This window comes from Cyclopterus lumpus, chromosome 7 (genome assembly GCF_009769545.1).
Source record: "Cyclopterus lumpus isolate fCycLum1 chromosome 7, fCycLum1.pri, whole genome shotgun sequence".
NCBI classification, from domain to species: Eukaryota; Metazoa; Chordata; class Actinopteri; order Perciformes; family Cyclopteridae; genus Cyclopterus; species Cyclopterus lumpus.
In genome coordinates, this window is record NC_046972.1 from 7485687 (window position 1) to 7504387 (window position 18701).

Below are 18701 nucleotides of genomic sequence, written 5' to 3' on the forward strand. Positions count from 1 at the left end.
GAGGGAGGGCAGGAGTTTGTGAGTGGATGTGTCGGTTAGTTAGTTAGTGGGTGGGTGGGGGGTTTTGTCTGCCGGTGATGGACGTAGAAGGAGCAGAGGACGAGCAGAAGGAGGCGATATGGAGACAACGAGCAGAAGGAGGTAAGTACAAGACTGTTGGCTGGTGGGAGAGGGTAGGTGGGTTGGTTAGTTAGTGGGTGGGTTGAAGAAAATTAGTACGAGAGCGAGGGCAAGAGTTTGTGAGTTGATGTGTAGGTTAGTTAGTGGGTGGGTGGGTGGTGGGATTGTTAGTTAGTGGGTGGGTGGGTTTCTCTGCCTGCGAGGGACGTAGAAGGAGAAGAAGACGAGCAGAAGGAGGCGAGACGGAGACGACGAGCAGAAGGAGGTAAGTACAAGACTGCTGGCGGGAGGGAGTGGGTAGGTGGGTTTTTTAGTTAGTGGGTAGGTGGGTTGGTTAGTTAGTGGGTGGGTGGGTGGGATGGGTGGAAGAAAATTAGTACGAGAGGGAGGGCAAGAGTTTGTGACTGGATGTTTAGGTTAGTTGGTGGGGGTTGGTTAGTTAGTTAGTGGGTGAGCGGATGAAGATGAGTACGAAAGGGAGGGCAGGAGTTTGTGAGTGGATGTGTAGGTTAGTTAGTGGGTGGGTGGGTGGCTGGGCTTGTTAGTTAGTGGGTGGGTGGGGTTTTTTCTCTGGCGGCGAGGGACGTAGAAGGAGCAGAGGACGAGCAGAAGGAGGCGAGATGGAGCCGACGAGCAGAAGGAGGTAAGTACAAGACTGCTGGCGGGAGGGAGTGGGTGGGTTGGTTAGTTAGTGGGTGGGCATAAGAAAATGAGTACAAGAGGGAGGGCAAGAGTTTGTGAGTTGATGTGTCGGTTAGTTAGCGGGTGGGTTGGTTGGTTGGTTAGTTAGTGGGTGAGTGGAAGAAAATTAGTACGAGAGGGAGTGCAAGAGTTTGTGAGTGGATGTGTAGGTTAGTTAGTGGGTGGGTGGGTTTGTTAGTTAGTTAGTGGGTGGGTTGGTTAGTTAATTAGTGGGTGAGCGGATGAAGATTTGTATGAGAGGGAGGGCAGGAGTTTGTGAGTGGATGTGTCGGTTAGTTAGCGGGTGGGTTGGTTGGTTGGTTAGTTAGTGGGTGGGCGTAAGAAAATGAGTACGAGAGGGAGGGCAAGAGTTTGTGAGTGGATGTGTAGGTTAGTTTGTGGAAGGGTGGGTTGGTGGGATTGTTAGTTAGTGGGTGGGTGGGTGGGTGGGTTTTTTTCTCTGCCGGCGAGTGACGTAGGAGCAGCAGAGGACGAGCAGAAGGAGGCGAGATGGAGACGACGAGCAGAAGGAGGTAAGTATAAGACTGTTGGCAGGAGGGAGTGGGTGGGTGGGTTGGTTAGTTAGTTAGTGGATGGGTGGAAGAAAATGAGTACGAGAGGGAGGGCAAGAGTTTGTGAGTGGATGTGTAGGTTAGTTAGTGGGTGGGTGGGTTGGATGTTTTCTCTGCCGGCGAGGGACGGAGAAGGAGCAGAGGATGAGCAGAAGGAGGCGAGACGGAGATGACGAGCAGAAGGAGGTAAGTACAAGACTGTTGGCGGGAGGGAGTGGGTAGGTGGGTTGGTTAGTTAGTGGGTGGGTGGATGGGATGGGTGGAAGGAAATTAGTACGAGAGGGAGGGCAAGAGTTTGTGACTGGATGTTTAGGTTAGTTGGTTAGTTAGTGGGTGGGTGGGCGGAAGAAAATGAGTATGAGAGGGTGGACAAGAGTTTGTGAGTGGATGTGTAGGTTAGTTAGTGGGTGGGTGGGTTTGTTGGTTAGTTAGTGGGTGGGCGTAAGAAAATGAGTACGAGAGGGAGGGCAAGAGTTTGTGACTGGATGTTTAGGTTAGTGAGTGGGTGGGTGGGTGGGGGGTTGGTTAGTTAGTTAGTTAGTGGGTGAGCGGAAGAAAATTAGTACGAGAGGGAGGGCAGGAGTTTGTGAGTGGATGTGTCGGTTAGTTAGTTAGTGGGTGGGTGGGGCGTTTTGTCTGCCGGTGATGGACGTAGAAGGAGCAGAGGACGAGCAGAAGGAGGCGAGATGGAGACAACGAGCAGAAGGAGGTAAGTACAAGACTGTTGGCGGGTGGGAGAGGGTAGGTGGGTTGGTTAGTTAGTGGGTGGGTGGAAGAAAATTAGTACGAGAGGGAGGGCAAGAGTTTGTGAGTTGATGTGTCGGTTAGTTAGCGGGTGGGTTGGTTGGTTGGTTAGTTAGTGGGTGAGTGGAAGAAAATTAGTACGAGAGGGAGGGCAAGAGTTTGTGAGTGGATGTGTAGGTTAGTTAGTGGGTGGGTGGGTTGGATGTTTTCTCTGCCGGCGAGGGATGGAGAAGGAGCAGAGGATGAGCAGAAGGAGGCGAGACGGAGATCACGAGCAGAAGGAGGTAAGTACAAGACTGTTGGCGGGAGGGAGTGGGTAGGTGGGTTGGTTAGTTAGTGGGTGGGTGGGTTGGTTAGTTAGTGGGTGGGTGGGTGGAAGAAAATTAGTACGAGAGGGAGGGCAAAAGTTTGTGAGTGGATCTGTAGGTTGGTTGGTTAGTTAGTGGGTGGGCGGAAGAAAATGAGTATGAGAGGGTGGACAAGAGTTTGTGAGTGGATGTGTAGGTTAGTTAGTGGGTGGGTGGGTTTGTTAGTTAGTGGGTGGGGGGTTTTCTCTGCCGACGAGGGACGTAGAAGGAGCAGAGGATGAGCAGAAGGAGGCGAGACGGAGACGACGAGCAGAAGGAGGTAAGTACAAGACTGCTGGCGGGAGGGAGTGGGTAGGTGGGTTGGTTAGTTAGTGGGTGGGTGGAAGAAAATTTGTACGAGAGGGCGGGCAAGAGTTTGTGAGTGGATGTTTAGGTTAGTGGGTGGGTGGGTGGGTGGGGGGTTGGTTAGTTAGTTAGTTAGTGGGTGAGCGGAAGAAAATTAGTACGAGAGGGAGGGCAGGAGTTTGTAAGTGGATGTGTCGGTTTGTTAGTTAGTGGGTGGGTGGGGGGTTTTGTCTGCCGGTGTTGGACGTAGAAGGAGCAGAGGACGAGCAGAAGGAGGCGAGATGGAGACAACAAGCAGAAGGAGGTAAGTACAAGACTGTTGGCTGGTGGGAGAGGGTAGGTGGGTTGGTTAGTTAGTGGGTGGGTGGAAGAAAATTAGTACGAGAGGGAGGGCAAGAGTTTGTGAGTTGATGTGTAGGTTACTTAGTGGGTGGGTGGGTGGTGGGATTGTTAGTTAGTGGGTGGGTGGGTGGATGGGGGGGTTTCTCTGCCTGCGAGGGACGTAGAAGGAGAAGAAGACGAGCAGAAGGAGGCGAGACGGAGACGACGAGCAGAAGGAGGTAAGTACAAGACTGCTGGCGGGAGGGAGTGGGTGGGTGGGTTGGTTAGTGGGTGGGCATAAGAAAATGAGTACAAGAGGGAGGGCAAGAGTTTGTGAGTGGATGTGTAGGTTAGTTAGTGGGTGGGTGGGTTTGTTAGTTAGTTAGTGGGTGGGTTGGTTAGTTAATTAGTGGGTGAGCGGATGAAGATTTGTATGAGAGGGAGGGCAGGAGTTTGTGAGTGGATGTGTCGGTTAGTTAGCGGGTGGGTTGGTTGGTTGGTTAGTTAGTGGTTGGGTGGAAGAAAATGAGTACGAGAGGGAGGACAAGAGTTTGTGAGTGGATGTGTAGGTTAGTTAGTGGGTGGGTGGGTTGGATGTTTTCTCTGCCGGCGAGGGACGGAGAAGGAGCAGAGGATGAGCAGAAGGAGGCGAGACGGAGATGACGAGCAGAAGGAGGTAAGTACAAGACTGTTGGCGGGAGGGAGTGGGTAGGTGGGTTGGTTAGTTAGTGGGTGGGTGGGTGGAAGAAAATTAGTACGAGAGGGAGGGCAATAGTTTGTGAGTGGATCTGTAGGTTGGTTGGTTAGTTAGTGGGTGGGCGGAAGAAAATGAGTATGAGAGGGTGGACAAGAGTTTGTGAGTGGATGTGTAGGTTAGTTAGTGGGTGGGTGGGTTTGTTAGTTAGTGGGTGGGTGGGTGGGGGGTTTTCTCTGCCGACGAGGGACGTAGAAGGAGCAGAGGATGAGCAGAAGGAGGCGAGACGGAGACGACGAGCAGAAGGAGGTAAGTACAAGACTGCTGGCGGGAGGGAGTGGGTGGGTGGGTTGGTTAGTGGGTGGGCATAAGAAAATGAGTACAAGAGGGAGGGCAAGAGTTTGTGAGTGGATGTGTAGGTTAGTTAGTGGGTGGGTGGGTTTGTTTGTTAATTAGTGGGTGAGCGGATGAAGATTTGTATGAGAGGGAGGGCAGGAGTTTGTGAGTGGATGTGTCGGTTAGTTAGTGGGTGGGTGGGTGGTGGGATTGTTAGTTAGTGGGTGGGTGGGTGGATGGGGGGGTTTCTCTGCCTGCGAGGGACGTAGAAGGAGAAGAAGACGAGCAGAAGGAGGCGAGATGGAGACGACGAGCAGAAGGAGGTAAGTACAAGACTGTTGGCAGGAGGGAGTGGGTGGGTGGGTTGGTTAGTGGGTGGGTGGAAGAAAATTTGTACGAGAGGGCGGGCAAGAGTTTGTGACTGGATGTTTAGGTTAGTAGGTGGGTGGGTGGGTGGGGGGTTGGTTAGTTAGTTAGTTAGTGGGTGAGCGGAAGAAAATTAGTACGAGAGGGAGGGCAGGAGTTTGTAAGTGGATGTGTCGGTTAGTTAGTTAGTGGGTGGGTGGGGGGTTTTGTCTGCCGGTGATGGACGTAGAAGGAGCAGAGGACGAGCAGAAGGAGGCGAGATGGAGACAACAAGCAGAAGGAGGTAAGTACAAGACTGTTGGCGGGTGGGAGAGGGTTGGTGGGTTGGTTAGTTAGTGGGTGGGTGGAAGAAAATTAGTACGAGAGGGAGGGCAAGAGTTTGTGAGTTGATGTGTAGGCTAGTTTATGGGTGGGTGGGTGGTGGGATTGTTAGTTAGTGGGTGGGTGGGTGGATGGGGGGGTTTCTCTGCCTGCGAGGGACGTAGAAGGAGAAGAAGACGAGCAGAAGGGGGCGAGACGGAGACGACGAGCAGAAGGAGGTAAGTACAAGACTGCTGGCGGGAGGGAGTGGGTGGGTGGGTTTTTTAGTTAGTTGGTAGGTGGGTTGGTTAGTTAGTGGGTGGGTGGATGGGATGGGTGGAAGGAAATTAGTACGAGAGGGAGGGCAAGAGTTTGTGAGTGGATGTGTAGGTTAGTTAGTGGGTGGGTGGGTTTGGTAGTTAGTGGGTGGGTGGTTGGGGGGTTTTCTCTGCCGACGAGGGACGTAGAAGGAGCAGAGGATGAGCAGAAGGAGGCGCGACGGAGACGACGAGCAGAAGGAGGTAAGTACAAGACTGCTGGCGGGAGGGAGTGGGCAGGTGGGTTGGTTAGTTAGTGGGTGGGTGGAAGAAAATTTGTACGAGAGGGAGGGCAAGAGTTTGTGACTGGATGTTTAGGTTAGTGGGTGGGTGGGTGGGTGGGGGGTTGGTTAGTTAGTTAGTTAGTGGGTGAGCGGAAGAAAATTAGTACGAGAGGGAGGGCAGGAGTTTGTGAGTGGATGTGTCGGTTAGTTAGTTAGTGGGTGGGTGGGGGGTTTTGTCTGCCGGTGATGGACGTAGAAGGAGCAGAGGACGAGCAGAAGGAGGCGAGATGGAGACAACGAGCAGAAGGAGGTAAGTACAAGACTGTTGGCGGGTGGGAGAGGGTAGGTGGGTTGGTTAGTTAGTGGGTGGGTGGGGGGGTTTCTCTGCCTGCGAGGGACGTAGAAGGAGAAGAAGACGAGCAGAAGGAGGCGAGATGGAGACGACGAGCAGAAGGAGGTAAGTACAAGACTGTTGGCGGGAGGGAGTGGGTAGGTGGGTTTTTTAGTTAGTGGGTAGGTGGGTTGGTTAGTTAGTGGGTGGGTGGGTGGGATGGGTGGAAGAAAATTAGTACGAGAGGGAGGGCAAGAGTTTGTGACTGGATGTTTAGGTTAGTTGGTGGGGGTTGGTTAGTTAGTTAGTGGGTGAGCGGATGAAGATGAGTACGAAAGGGAGGGCAGGAGTTTGTGAGTGGATGTGTAGGTTAGTTAGTGGGTGGGTGGGTGGCTGGGTTTGTTAGTTAGTGGGTGGATGGGTGGGGGTTTTTCTCTGGCGGCGAGGGACGTAGAAGGAGCAGAGGACGAGCAGACGGAGGCGAGATGGAGCCGACGAGCAGAAGGAGGTAAGTACAAGACTGCTGGCGGGAGGGAGTGGGTGGGTTGGTTAGTTAGTGGGTGGGCATAAGAAAATGAGTACAAGAGGGAGGGCAAGAGTTTGTGAGTGGATGTGTAGGTTAGTTAGTGGGTGGGTGGGTTGGTTAGTTAGTTAGTGGGTGGGTTGGTTAGTTAATTAGTGGGTGAGCGGATGAAGATTTGTATGAGAGGGAGGGCAGGAGTTTGTGAGTGCATGTGTTGGTTAGTTAGCGGGTGGGTTGGTTGGTTGGTTAGTTAGTGGGTGGGCGTAAGAAAATGAGTACGAGAGGGAGGGCAAGAGTTTGTGACTGGATGTTTAGGTTAGTGAGTGGGTGGGTGGGTGGGGGGTTGGTTAGTTAGTTAGTTAGTTAGTGGGTGAGCGGAAGAAAATTAGTACGAGAGGGAGGGCAGGAGTTTGTGAGTGGATGTGTAGGTTAGTTAGTGGGTGGGTGGGTTGGATGTTTTCTCTGCCGGTGATGGACGTAGAAGGAGCAGAGGACGAGCAGAAGGAGGCGAGATGGAGACAACGAGCAGAAGGAGGTAAGTACAAGACTGTTGGCGGGTGGGAGAGGGTAGGTGGGTTGGTTAGTTAGTGGGTGGGTGGAAGAAAATTAGTACGAGAGGGAGGGCAGGAGTTTGTGAGTTGATGTGTCGGTTAGTTAGCGGGTGGGTGGGTGGTGGGATTGTTAGTTAGTGGGTGGGTGGGTGGATGGGGGGGTTTCTCTGCCTGCGAGGGACGTAGAAGGAGAAGAAGACGAGCAGAAGGAGGCGAGACGGAGACGACGAGCAGAAGGAGGTAAGTACAAGACTGTTGGCGGGTGGGAGAGGGTAGGTGGGTTGGTTAGTTAGTGGGTGGGTGGAAGAAAATGAGTACAAGAGGGAGGGCAAGAGTTTGTGAGTGGATGTGTAGGTTAGTTAGTGGGTGGGTGGGTTTGTTAGTTAGTTAGTGGGTGGGTTGGTTAGTTAATTAGTGGGTGAGCGGATGAAGATTTGTATGAGAGGGAGGGCAGGAGTTTGTGAGTGGATGTGTCGGTTAGTTAGCGGGTGGGTTGGTTGGTTGGTTAGTTAGTGGGTGGGCGTAAGAAAATGAGTACGAGAGGGAGGGCAAGAGTTTGTGAGTGGATGTGTAGGTTAGTTAGTGGGTGGGTGGGTTGGTGGGATTGTTAGTTAGTGGGTGGGTGGGTGGGGTTTTTTCTCTGCCGGCGAGTGACGTAGGAGCAGCAGAGGACGAGCAGAAGGAGGCGAGATGGAGACGACGAGCAGAAGGAGGTAAGTACAAGACTGTTGACAGGAGGGAATGGGTGTGTGGGTTGGTTCGTTAGTGGGTGGGTGGGGGGTTTTGTCTGCCGGCGAGGGACGGAGAAGGAGCAGAGGATGAGCAGAAGGAGGCGAGACGGAGATGACGAGCAGAAGGAGGTAAGTACAAGACTGTTGGCGGGAGGGAGTGGGTAGGTGGGTTGGTTAGTTAGTGGGTGGGTGGGTGGAAGAAAATTAGTACGAGAGGGAGGGCAATAGTTTGTGAGTGGATCTGTAGGTTGGTTGGTTAGTTAGTGGGTGGGCGGAAGAAAATGAGTATGAGAGGGTGGATAAGAGTTTGTGAGTGGATGTGTAGGTTAGTTAGTGGGTGGGTGGGTTTGTTAGTTAGTTAGTGGGTGGGTGGGGGGTTTTCTCTGCCGACGAGGGACGTAGAAGGAGCAGAGGATGAGCAGAAGGAGGCGAGACGGAGACGACGAGCAGAAGGAGGTAAGTACAAGACTGCTGGCGGGAGGGAGTGGGTGGGTGGGTTGGTTAGTGGGTGGGCATAAGAAAATGAGTACAAGAGGGAGGGCAAGAGTTTGTGAGTGGATGTGTAGGTTAGTTAGTGGGTGGGTGGGTTTGTTTGTTAATTAGTGGGTGAGCGGATGAAGATTTGTATGAGAGGGAGGGCAGGAGTTTGTGAGTGGATGTGTCGGTTAGTTAGTGGGTGGGTGGGTGGTGGGATTGTTAGTTAGTGGGTGGGTGGGTGGATGGGGGGGTTTCTCTGCCTGCGAGGGACGTAGAAGGAGAAGAAGACGAGCAGAAGGAGGCGAGATGGAGACGACGAGCAGAAGGAGGTAAGTACAAGACTGTTGGCAGGAGGGAGTGGGTGGGTGGGTTGGTTAGTTAGTGGGTGGGTGGAAGAAAATTTGTACGAGAGGGCGGGCAAGAGTTTGTGAGTTAATGTGTAGGTTAGTTAGTGGGTGGGTGGGTGGTGGGATTGTTAGTTAGTGGGTGGGTGGGTGGATGGGGGGGGTTTCTCTTCCTGCGAGGGACGTAGAAGGAGAAGAAGACGAGCAGAAGGAGGCGAGACGGAGACGACGAGCAAAAGGAGGTAAGTACAAGACTGCTGGCGGGAGGGAGTGGGTGGGTGGGTTGGTTAGTGGGTGGGCATAAGAAAATGAGTACAAGAGGGAGGGCAAGAGTTTGTGAGTGGATATGTAGGTTAGTTAGTGGGTGGGTGGGATGGGTGGAAGAAAATTAGTACGAGAGGGAGGGCAAGAGTTTGTGACTGGATGTTTAGGTTAGTTGGTGGGGGTTGGTTAGTTAGTTAGTGGGTGAGCGGATGAAGATGAGTACGAAAGGGAGGGCAGGAGTTTGTGAGTGGATGTGTAGGTTAGTTAGTGGGTGGGTGGGTGGCTGGGTTTGTTAGTTAGTGGGTGGATGGGTGGGGGTTTTTCTCTGGCGGCGAGGGACGTAGAAGGAGCAGAGGACGAGCAGAAGGAGGCGAGATGGAGCCGACGAGCAGAAGGAGGTAAGTACAAGACTGCTGGCGGGAGGGAGTGGGTGGGTGGGTTGGTTAGTGGGTGGGCATAAGAAAATGAGTACAAGAGGGAGGGCAAGAGTTTGTGAGTGGATATGTAGGTTAGTTAGTGGGTGGGTGGGTTGGATGTTTTCTCTGCCGGCGAGGGACGGAGAAGGAGCAGAGGATGAGCAGAAGGAGGCGAGACGGAGATGACGAGCAGAAGGAGGTAAGTACAAGACTGTTGGCGGGAGGGAGTGGGTAGGTGGGTTGGTTAGTTAGTGGGTGGGTGGGTGGGTGGAAGAAAATTAGTACGAGAGGGAGGGCAATAGTTTGTGAGTGGATCTGTAGGTTGGTTGGTTAGTTAGTGGGTGGGCGGAAGAAAATGAGTATGAGAGGGTGGATAAGAGTTTGTGAGTGGATGTGTAGGTTAGTTAGTGGGTGGGTGGGTTTGTTAGTTAGTGGGTGGGTGGGTGGGGGGTTTTCTCTGCCGACGAGGGACGTAGAAGGAGCAGAGGATGAGCAGAAGGAGGCGAGACGGAGACGACGAGCAGAAGGAGGTAAGTACAAGACTGTTGGCGGGAGGGAGTGGGTAGGTGGGTTGGTTAGTTAGTGGGTGGGTGGAAGAAAATTTGTACTAGAGGGAGGACAAGAGTTTGTGAGTTGATGTGTAGGTTAGTTAGTGGGTGGGTGGGTGGTGTGATTTTTAGTTAGTGGGTGGGTGGGTTTCTCTGCCTGCGAGGGACGTAGAAGGAGCAGAGGATGAGCAGAAGGAGGCGAGACGGAGACGACGAGCAGAAGGAGGTAAGTACAAGACTGCTGGCGGGAGGGAGTGGGTGGGTGGGTTGGTTAGTTAGTAGGTGGGTGGAAGAAAATTAGTACGAGAGGGAGGGCAAGAGTTTGTGGCTGGATGTTTAGGTTAGTGGGTGGGTGGGTGGGTGGGGGGTTGGTTAGTTAGTTAGTTAGTGGGTGAGCAGAAGAAAATTAGTACGAGAAGGAGGGCAGGAGTTTGTGAGTGGATGTGTTGGTTAGTTAGTTAGTGGGTGGGTGGGGGGTTTTGTCTGCCGGTGATGGACGTAGAAGGAGCAGAGGACGAGCAGAAGGAGGCGAGATGGAGACAACGAGCAGAAGGAGGTAAGTACAAGACTGTTGGCGGGTGGGAGAGGGTAGGTGGGTTGGTTAGTTAGTGGGTGGGTGGAAGAAAATTAGTACGAGACGGAGGGCAAGAGTTTGTGAGTCGATGTATAGGTTAGTTAGTGGGTGGGTGGGTGGTGGGATTGTTAGTTAGTGGGTGGGTGGGTGGATGGGGGGGTTTCTCTGCCTGCGAGGGACGTAGAAGGAGAAGAAGACGAGCAGAAGGAGGCGAGATGGAGACGACGAGCAGAAGGAGGTAAGTACAAGACTGTTGGCGGGAGGGAGTGGGTAGGTGGGTTTTTTAGTTAGTGGGTAGGTGGGTTGGTTAGTTAGTGGGTGGGTGGGTGGGATGGGTGGAAGAAAATTAGTACGAGAGGGAGGGCAAGAGTTTGTGAGTCGATGTATAGGTTAGTTAGTGGGTGGGTGGGTGGTGGGATTGTTAGTTAGTGGGTGGGTGGGTGGATGGGGGGGGTTTCTCTGCCTGCGAGGGACGTAGAAGGAGAAGAAGACGAGCAGAAGGAGGCGAGATGGAGACGACGAGCAGAAGGAGGTAAGTACAAGACTGTTGGCGGGAGGGAGTGGGTAGGTGGGTTTTTTAGTTAGTGGGTAGGTGGGTTGGTTAGTTAGTGGGTGGGTGGGTGGGATGGGTGGAAGAAAATTAGTACGAGAGGGAGGGCAAGAGTTTGTGACTGGATGTTTAGGTTAGTTGGTGGGGGTTGGTTAGTTAGTTAGTGGGTGAGCGGATGAAGATGAGTACGAAAGGGAGGGCAGGAGTTTGTGAGTGGATGTGTAGGTTAGTTAGTGGGTGGGTGGGTGGCTGGGTTTGTTAGTTAGTGGGTGGTTGGGTGGGGGTTTTTCTCTGGCGGCGAGGGACGTAGAAGGAGCAGAGGACGAGCAGAAGGAGGCGAGATGGAGCCGACGAGCAGAAGGAGGTAAGTACAAGACTGCTGGCGGGAGGGAGTGGGTAGGTGGGGTGGTTAGTTAGTGGGTGGGTGGGTGGGATGGGTGGAAGAAAATTAGTACGAGAGGGAGGGCAAGAGTTTGTGACTGGATGTTTAGGTTAGTTGGTGGGTGGGTGGGTGGTGGGATTGTTAGTTAGTGGGTGGATGTGGGGTTTTCTCTGCCGGCGAGGGATGTAGAAGGAGCAGAGGACGAGCAGAAGGAGGCGAGAAGGAGACGACGAGCAGAAGGAGGTAAGTACAAGACTGTTGGCAGGAGGGAGTGGGTTGGGGGTGGGTTGATTTGTTAGTTAGTGGTTGGGCGGAAGAAAATGAGTACGAGAGGGATGGCAAGAGTTTGTGAGTGGATGTGTATGTGTAAGTGGGTGGGTGATGGGATTGTTAGTTAGTGCGTGGGTGGGTGGGGGGTTTTCTCTGCCGGCGAGGGATGTAGAAGGAGCAGAGTACGAGCAGAAGGAGGCGAGAAGGAGACGACGAGCAGAAGGAGGTATAAGACTACTGGCAGGAGGGAGTGGGTGGGTTGGTTAGTTAGTGGGTTGGTGGAAGAAAATTAGTACAAGAGGGATGGCAAGTGTTTTGTGGACTGGATGTTTAGGTTAGTGGGTGGGGAGTTGGTTAGTTAGTTTGCGGGTGACGGATGAAGATGAGTACGAGAGGGAGGGCAGGAGTTTGTGAGTGGATGTTTTGTTTAGTTAGTGGGTTTGTGGGTTTGTTTGTTAGTTAGTGGGTGGGTGGGGGGTTTTCTCTGGCGGCGAGGGACGTAGAAGGAGCAGAGGACGAGCAGAAGGATGCGAGAGGGAGACGACGAGCAGAAGGAGGTAAGTACAAGACTTTTGGCCGGAGGGAGTGGGTAGGTGGGTTGGTTAGTTAGTGGGTTGGCGGAAGAAAATGAGTACGAGAGGGAGGGCAAGAGTTTGTGAGTGGATGTGTAGGTTAGTTAGTGGTTGGGTTTGTTAGTTAGTTAGTGGGTTGGTGGGGGGTTTTCTCTGGCGGTGAGGGACACTGCTTTTTACACAAGTGACTGAAAAGGCAACAAAACCAGCTAGGATTTAAGTATTTGTTCTGTAATCCAAATCTACTAGGGACTAAACTATATTATACTTTCTACCTTGAGGTAAACAGACCTTTGTCCTTAATCAATTTGGCAAGAATTTCATATTCTAGCAAAACTTCACTGGTGGCAAGGAATCCCCTGCCTGAGTGCTGACTCATACCAGTATTGATAAGTGGGCAATTCCTTCAACGACCTGAGGGCGGGGTCGACACTGCTGTAGCTAATTATCGCTAACTCTGGTGTAAAACCAGGTGGGGGCTTGACGCGTCAGGGAAGACTCCTCGTATGAAGACTCGGAGGATAAAGACCTAGGAGTCTTTCATTGGAGTCTTTTGGTGGTGGCTGAGTATAAACATCTCTCTGTGAAAATGTGTTTTCTTTCCATACCTGTGTGCACATCTACTCGTAGATACTATAGACCGCAGACTCGTTCACACATGCATCAAAATCCGAGGACGAGCAGAAGGAGGCGAGTACAATACAGTGGGTGGGTTAGTGGGTGAGCGAAAGAAGATGAGTATGAGAGGGAGGGCAGGAGTTTGTGAGTGGATGTGTTGGTTAGTTAGTGGGTAGGTGGGTTAGTTAGTGGGCGGGTGGGTGGAAGAAAATGAGTACGAGAGTTTTAATGTGAACAGGTTGTATTGTGTTTTTTATCTCCTATAATGCAATATAGTAATTCCGCCACAAGGGGGCACTGCACCACCAGAAATATGCACGTTGAAGTCTCCCTTTGTTTGTGTCTATTCAGCAGCTGTGGACCCTGGTATTAAAGATGGTCCATCACGGTTGACCTACACATGATGTTTTTGTCTTCAGCTATATTTTCTCTTCAGTGGACCAGAAGGGTCAGTGGATGTCTTTGTCTTCTTCATTTTGCTTTTATTGATACACTAACTATTACCATTCCAGGAGGATGTAAAACATACACTTAACTCAGGGGCAGGCTTCACATGGGCCTCGCCCTGTCTCCCTTTATTGCACTCACTGACCCGTCTGGATTGATCTCATGATGTCCGTCCCCAGTGGATTCATTCACTTATCTGAGAGAGGAACAGGGAGCAGGTCCAGAGAGGGAAGGTCGCCGTGGAAGGGAAGCACAATGCATTCCTGTTGTTTGAGGACTTCACCTTGAGATGCGTTTTCCTCATCGCTTCCTTTAAACCGTCTTTATTTTTCAGGTAATAGTGACTTGACCGTGCTCAGGGAGTGTTTTGTGAAAGGAAAGCCCCTCCCTTCCTCCCGGAGCAGCTTTGGCCCTCATCGAATGGGTTGGCAAACATTTCACCGTCTGTGTGAGAGACAGAGACGCCGCGTGCATCCGTGTGTGTTTTGTGCATTCGGCCTCGAGGGAAGAGCTTGAGTTCCTCTGCGTGTGCTCAGTTTTAATCACTGGAGCCTCACTGACTGTATCCTGTGTTTGTACGTGTGGGGGTATTTTGGGCTGTGTGGTGTAAACTGATGGAGCCAAACAGATGAGTCGCACACACTCGTCAGACACACTAGTAGATCCCAGTTGGACAGTGATGGGAATGAATCCCTCCATCCTGTTGCTCATCTCCAAAAACAACTGGTCACTGTGGTCTCTTTTTATTTGTATTTATTTATTTGTTCTGCCGTGGAGTAACACACATTTGGTGCCTTTAGTGAGGATTTACAGCAGCAGGACGGTGTACGTGGAATTTTTTTCTAAATGAAAGATCGTGTCACCCAGTGATGTGACCTCATCATGACGCCTTTTTGACGTTTTTGTGTCAGGACAACAATGGAGGACGATGATACAGAGCTGAAGAAAAAACCCATTAGGCTTTAGCTATGAAGACAACCCTTGTTGGGTATCAATTCATCTTGGTTTTGGTCTTTCATGGGATTTTCTGACAATAAGAGTAAGACAGATATTATATTTGGGAAGTATTCATTACAGCAACTCAAACCTTTTTTGACATTAAAGGGAAACAAAGGGGCCATGCTTCCTCCTGTGAAGGGTGCTTTGTACTTTTAGTCTTTTGTCCGGGTCCCCTCATCTCATGCACCGCCAGCCCGTTCTCGGAGATTGATGGGCAGATACAAAAGAATCCTGCTTTGACATAATACCTCCTCAAGCTTCCTCTAATACTGACCTACTTTAGCCAGGTTTAGATTACACACGTACGAGGCAGAAGTCTAGAAGGATAAAAGCAAGGACAAAGTTTGAAGTACGTTTGCACAACGTTGTCTCGTGTCTCCACCTCCTGTAATACCACATCCTTGAGCTGGCTGAATTAACAGGGTCAAACTTACCTGGAGTTAAATCCACACCTTTGTTTGACGGCTGCAGTGGAACCGGAGCTCAGTCAAAATGCCTGCTGGATAAAATCCATGGAATTAACTGAATGCATAAGCCTATATTCTCTGAAATATGTATGCGCCCTGACTGAGTAGTTTGTTTCCGCATACTCAGTAGACGCTTCAATTGTGGTTTATCATTCTCGATCAGCAAACAACCTTCATGTGTAATACTCCAAAAAACACATTCCTCCAGCTGAATTGATCCCGTTGATTTTAAAGTTATAGATTGGATAGTTTGCAGTAAACGCCAGCAGCAAGCAGCCAGTGAGTCTGCAACCAAAACCAACAAGCAAGATGCATATTACACTTCACGGATGTCATGAGACCCAATAATATACTTATTTATGTACGTAGGTCCAGGTCTAAAGTAACAAATCAAAAGAAGCATCAATTTGGATTAACCTACAATTGTCCAAAGACAAATGAACTTTGAGTAACAGACCAATCAACAAGATGCTCACACCCGCCCACCTCTGACGTGTCAGTTCAGTCAAAACAGGAAGTGGTTCTTTTGTCTTCAAACGTTGATATAGTGAGGTCACTTCCTGTCTGTCCATCAGGGCCGCTGGCGTCCTTCTCCTGTTGAGGACGAAGCAGGAGTAAATTGAACAGAGAGAAGAAAAACGAGGTGAAGAAAACACGCGACTGAAGCACAAGAATACATAGGACAAAAGGACAAAGGAAAAGAGGAAAAGACCACTGCCTCGCTCAGAGAATCTGACTGCACTTTTTTTGTTTTTCTTTGACATTCAACTCCCTGTCCAAAATAGAATCACACCTCCTAAGAAATATGTTTTACATTTCTTCCATAATGTACAATCAAACATCTGGGAATGTTAATTGCCGGATATGCATCGCTTTAAACGGTGCTGCCGCAAAGGATTGTGGGACGACATTATCTCTTTTCCTTTCAGAGAATTTGGTCCAGTGTACTCTGTTATGAGAAAGGAAGCACTGAAACGCCTTTCCTTAGCATTTACAGAATACGACACACACTTCTGTGTCACTCTTAGGAGCCTTCCTAAGCTACAAAAAAACCTATTTGACCACGACCTTGGGGCCAAGAGGTGTGTGTGTCCCATCTGAAGTCCACATTCACAAAGAACCGACATCAGCAAGCCTTCAGTTGGTGGTTTGGTCGTCAGCTCTGTTTGTTTCCAGGGAATGCGCTCTTTTCTTCTCTTCTTTTCTCCCATCTTCCCTCTCTTTCCTTTTGTGTTTGATACACAAACAACCCGAGGTTTTACACACCGTGCTAGTTCTACTTTCGGTTGGTCTCTATTCCTTCCTTCGAGCAATTTGACTCATCTTCTGTTTCTTGTTCCTCATCTCGTTTTTCATCTTCCCTGGCCTTTCCCTGCTTCCTATCCCATTCAATGTTCTCATTGTCTACACAGATTTGCCAAAATATACCAGCTTCATTTCAACTTGAAGAGCCATATGGGGATTCAAGACAAACAAAGGGATAAAATGATTATATAGCTTCCCAAAAAAAAATGATAATCAACTACAGAGTTTGTTTAGTCTGCAGTTCTGGCTGCTTAAGGGGAAAAAGGGAGCGCTCCCTAATTACTTGGTATAATTCTATCTTCCATATTGTGTTTTCCAAATGCTGTCGCAACAAAACACCATCTGTCCACTCCACTTGATGGGTTAGGTCTCCTGTATTCAGATAATAAGCACTTTCACAGCCGAGGCATCTCATAAACATTTGCTGCTGTCCGTCTACGAACAACCGTGACCGTTGTTTTTTTTTCTAGCGATGGCCGCAACATGAACCAAACTGTTTTAGTTGCCTATATTTATAGTCACTTGACTTACAGCCACTGATCTGTTGTCAAAGGCGGTAGAGGAGAGGGGGGCAAAAAGGGGATGTTTTACCTGAGCTCAATATGGACCAAAATGACGAGAAAGCCAACCACGCTAAATTCCAACAAACATTTATTTGTGAATTCTATGACAAACAGGAGGCAGTTATAATATCTTGTTTTACAAGCTACATCGGTCAGAGAAAAAAGAAAAGACTTTAAATACCACTTAAAAAATCTACTTTGATCAAATGTCCTTATCTCACTCTGCCTTTTTTTTTGTTTTTCGTCATCTTCGAAATGCACCTATGTACAGAAGAAATGCGTACGTGTGGTCTATACAGGGAGAGAGCTACATACTTCCACAGCGACCTGGTTCAGATCAGCTGTTGACATTCAGCTATTCTCAAAGAAACAAGAGGAGAGAGATAGTACAAACCTTTTCTTTCTTTTCCAATTTGAAATACAAGGGGGGGGGAATACACCTTTCCTTCATTTACTTTGTCATTCATTGTATTCTCCTTTTATTCAAGAAAACAGGTGTTGTTAAAAAAGACAAGAGCAGGTTATATAAAGCAAATATACAGGCAGTCTCTAGGTAATAGTTTAGCTAACATTATGAACAGCTAAGAATTAATTTACATATTCCCAGGATGTAATAATCATATGAATGGAATGGAAACGCGTTTAAAAGGCTGCTTTTCAGGCAACAGGCTGAGAGACACAGGTAAGGATGAGACTTGTGGTTTCTGCCATGCAACCTGTAAGAGCTCATCAGTTATTGGCTGGTGATGATGTGCGACCTATAAAACTGTCTGTCATTGGCTGCTATGTCTGAAACTTATACCCTGAGGAGCAAATATAATCACCTGGCGGGCAGGTGGAAAGGCCGGAGAGGCAGAGGCAGAACTGACCAATGACATCGGAGTCGGAGAGCGTTTTGAGACTTATGCTGGAAATACATCCACGTGAGATACCAGAAGGAGCTGTGAGGTGTATTTCCAGCTATATGTCACATCAGATGTTATTATAGGAAAAAGTTTTAAAGCATTACAAACAAATTATATCATGTGTTCAAATCAGCTAAAAGCATTCAACGTTGTCCTGTATTTTTTTTTGCGTTCCTCTAATATGAAATGAGCCCTAATGTCAAAACGACAGTGGCAGTTTTATCCAGAGCCTCAACGTGTGCTGCAACCATCTATTGTATCATGTCTAATACAACGGCCCATGTTCGACACAAGACTGGAGGTTGGCTGATACCAAAATATAACCTGGTCACACAAAAGCAAAACTAACTACTGTACTCCTGACACTGAGGTCCCTTATTGGTATGCAACATACATATGTAAAGGAGGGCGACAATAAAAGATTGCTGTAAAGGACACATCATTCTAAGACATCTGATCTTAACTTGAGATGTAATCAAACCCTCATGCAGTCAAATATGTGCAGAAAAATGTGTGTTTAAATTTTAAGCCAGACCTCTTTGCAGAGGAGAGGCACAAAGTGACGTTCTCATTAAGGGATATGCACCGTAAAACGTTAAAGATACATTTGCATCTTATTGTCGTGTTACTTAATGAAGCGTCTCAGAGTTTGGTATAATGGTGTAAAAAGTGCAAGAGTCTTTCTCACAATCAATAATTCTGGTTTCACTCGTGTCATAGAGCGAGGCCACATCAGGGACTTTCACATCAATATTTGTACTGAATATATGAATGATCAAATGAGACAATTGTTTTAGCAAATGATGCAACGCTTCTCTGATAGCTGTCAACAGCTTTGTGCTTTTATTTTGTAGGGGGTTTCAATTAAAAATAGTGTCATCACTTACTTTGCCAAGGTCTAACTCATTCTACAGAATGCTTTCTTTTATCTCATCTACTCACTCATATGTATGGTTTTGTTGTTTTTATGTGTTGAAAATCCCACAAATAAATCAAATATAATAAAGACCTGTAACTCGCATTTGGTTGCTGTTTTACATGTTACATGTTTGAATTTCAAATGTGATGGACTTTTAGCTTTTACTACGACCGATTCTGCGGTTAGTATCCAAAAACAGAAATAGTGCCAGACCTAATATCAGGGTATGATACAGTATATGATATTGGTAGATAAGAAACATGTTGGCCAGCTAGTCAGCTATCAAATTGTCTTGACATGGAGACTGTGCTGTAATTTGTGCAGTAAGTCATTAGCATAAGGCTACTATTTGGGAAAAGTGGGAAATGTATCATTACCAATTTTGATTCAGACCTATTAAGGCATTGTGGTCAAGTGTTTTATATGTTTATTGGTTGTTGATTGTATATCTGAATTGAAATGTGTCAGACCTCCTGGACTAGGAACACCACATTAAAAATGTCAGCGACATTAGCATACATTGCTGTGTGCAACAAATGCAAACAGCTAACCATTCTAGTGCCACAGAGAAGCAGTATATTTAGTGAATAATTGTAGCAAACATAACAATGGAGAGG